Source organism: Botryllus schlosseri, chromosome 4, assembly GCF_051294905.1.
Source record: "Botryllus schlosseri isolate E-star chromosome 4, Bs_hap1, whole genome shotgun sequence".
Lineage (NCBI taxonomy): Eukaryota > Metazoa > Chordata > Ascidiacea > Stolidobranchia > Styelidae > Botryllus > Botryllus schlosseri.
This window is the reverse complement of record NC_137239.1, coordinates 10,291,516-10,294,550: the sequence shown is the minus strand read 5'-3', so window position 1 is coordinate 10,294,550 and position 3,035 is coordinate 10,291,516. Positions and strand designations below refer to the sequence as shown.

At 37.4% G+C, this 3,035-nt stretch overlaps 1 long non-coding RNA gene across 2 annotated transcripts; it reads right to left on the bottom strand.

Annotated features, from left to right (window-relative positions):
* Positions 1 to 328: 328 nt before the first annotated feature.
* On the bottom strand, positions 329 to 2,814 carry LOC145437015 (uncharacterized). 2 transcript variants are annotated; one of them, XR_013914541.1, is made up of 4 exons: positions 2,323 to 2,814; positions 2,090 to 2,147; positions 986 to 1,151; positions 329 to 470 (listed from the first exon to the last, which is right to left on the bottom strand). It is a non-coding gene; the product is annotated as an uncharacterized LOC145437015 (long non-coding RNA). The 2 variants fall into 2 exon arrangements; XR_013914542.1 differs by having other exon boundaries at positions 329 to 1,151.
* Positions 2,815 to 3,035: the final 221 nt, after the last annotated feature.

Here is a 3,035-nt window from a genome sequence, read left to right as displayed (position 1 = left end):
TTTTAGTAAATTTACTCGTAATTGCGAGGCAGCAGTTTTACTTACCCTGGTAACGTTAAATACTAAAAATTAGTAATTTTTTTACTATAATTTTAGTAAATTTTCCGACTCAGGATAAGCAGCATTTCTACTCACTCTTGTAACCTTGATGCTAAAAATTAGAAATATTTTTACTCTCTCTAGTAAATTACTAGTAAAGCTAGCACTGAATTCACAGCCCTGTCTAGTGTCAATCAATGTATTGATTGACTGAATGCTATATGCATGGCGGTTTTCTCACACTTCGCGCCCTGGTAATACGCACAACTCCATGGAAATTAATCAAATGTTGCAGCATGAAAGCATTTATTTTCATGTTTTATTCCGTTTCACGCAGGAGGTTGGTGAGTTTCATCACCTTTGGATGAACTCAAAGTGTCTTTCTCTTTCTTGAACACTTCGCGCCTACGTCGGAAATCTCGGCGAAGACTCTGTAATATATGATATATATCTTATGACATAACTGGGGGCTGGCCATCAACAAGAGCGAATTTGCTTCAGACAAAACTATATTGCTGTATTAACAAAGTTCTGTAGCCTATTCACTATGGGCTACCGGTACCCCATATGTTAACATTTTCGTGTTAAATTGTGATTGTTATAAGCAAGCAGAGCACCACAATAGGTAATTGTTATTGTCAATCTGTTGCAGAGCTCTGATTGTTTAAAATAATGCAGATGTCAGATTTTTCAGGGCGATTTCAAGGCATTTCTAGCGCCCATACCGCATTTTAATTTCTATTTTAGAAATCACCGTTACACTAGCTTTTCATTAGGACCGGATTCATTAATATTATGCGCCCTAGTTGCCAGCTGTGAGATCACCAATAAAGGTGCCTTTGCACTGCCCAGCAGTGAACGCAAGCAGCTGAGCCGAGCGAAGAAACATAATCAGTCATTGCCATTACGGGTTGACATTTGATAGTCTAACTCTCACTCAGCTTACCTTTACATAAACTCCAACGTGGCTGTCACTTCGCTCGGGTATTCCAGGTTGCAAACATAGAATGTGACGAACAGATACGCCAAAGCAACGTAGAAGGAGTCCGTGGTGAATATCATGGATCTTTCGGCAGTTACCACAAACTCCTTCACATTCTAGTTCGATGAGCCTGAAAATAAACAAAAGTTGTAAAGTAGTCAGCGCTGCTATTCAACTAGATGTAGGGCTATACTGTCATAACTTTATACTCGATTACGAGTAGAAGAAGCGTAAAAATCCAACCACTCGAGTGTAGTGCTAGTAGGCACTTCAGAAGAGCAAGGCATCAATATAAGGTTAATTATCTTCTCAAGATCCATGACTAACACAAAAATGCATTGTTAGTATGCAGCACATTTAACGCCATTGGCTAGGTTATGAAATAGAGACTGTGCAGACAACCAGAGGCGCTGGTCAGTAATCAAGTATATCTATATCTATTATTTTGGCATACTCAAGTAGGTTTGCCAATGTTGCCTACTTGAGCTACTTATATTTTAGTGGTTGTGGCATTTGACTACTTCCACTTGTACGAAACAGTGATGGGCATTACTAATGACTTTCAAGTGTTCAGATTTTGTAAAGTAGTTATGGGAAGTTTTTCATTTTCACAACTACGGCATAACTATTGACAAGATAGTGAGTACCTATGACTGTCTTATCAGTGGTACCAACTTGCTCGCACTCCCTATCTTTACACCACGCTCACCAAGCACACCCGCGGAGGTAACAAATTTCCAGAGAAACGAAAAATTAGACGATTTTTACATTCATATCAAACCGACTTGTGCAATACAAAACCGGACATTTTTCATAATCGAGACTTATGCCGCTATTCTGTGCATGTCACTTACTGACAATAGCAGGGGTGGGCAATCATTTTTACACTACAAACTGGTTTCAACATGAAATGATTTAATACTTAATTCAATTTGAGGCTGAAATCATTATGCCCGACCCAAGTCCATGAGATTCGCACGATGACTTTATACTTGCAATAAATTCAGTAACAGTCAGTTAGTCATCAGTGTGAAACGTGACCCATACTTTATGTACATAAATACTTACCGATTGTAATCAAGAATGGGTGATTCGGCGCATCTGCCATTAAATCTTGAGCAATGTCCTGAAAACAGATATGCATGTGTGAGCAATGATTCCAATATCATTTTTGAGTAGTGAAAATCTTTACCGGAGGACAGGCAACAAAAAGATTATTAAACAAAGTTATTACCAACAATAGAACAGAACTACATTGGAAACATTCACAAAATCGGTTTTGGGGCTAATATAATACTAACCATTCTTTTGAACAATTGAAAGGCTGGTTCGTCAAAGGACGCACAGATCAGCTCGAGGATGCCAAGAGAGGAAGCATATGATTCTGATTTCGTTATCTCCGATATAGTTGAAGGTCTTGACAGTGTTTTCTGTACTTTCTGCGCCGTCATATTTTTTAATGGACGTCCTGTGAAGAGTACAATTAGCATTTATTTAAAATGAGAGCAAAGATAACGGGTATCTCGTTGATATAATTGTCTTTGAAATATGCTAGTATAGTGTGTATAGAAGCGAAGTTATTGCAGTAGAAAAATTTGAATTTGAATAAAATAGTATTTACGGTGACTAACTCTTTAATTATTTGTTATCAAATCATAGAATTATAAATTTTTCTCCTGCGGTAACTTCGCTTCTAGTGGTTGGAATTGAGCCAAATTTAGTATGCATCATCTCTACTGACAGCCTAACAATTTTATGGGGTGGACAGAAAAATTTTGAAATTTTCATTTTCTAATAATTTCAAAACTTACTACAAGAATCACGCTTCTACCGGTTAGAATTGGGCCAAAAATGGTGTGAAGCATTTTTTTAACCAACCCAACAATTTTATCAAGTAGCCAGTGAAATCTGAAGGAATTTCATTTTTTGAACAGCCCTAGTGTGTAGCCTATTTATGAGATTACAAAAAAATCTTGCTTACTTTTGAATGCGAGGCCAGTTATTGTCCATCTTG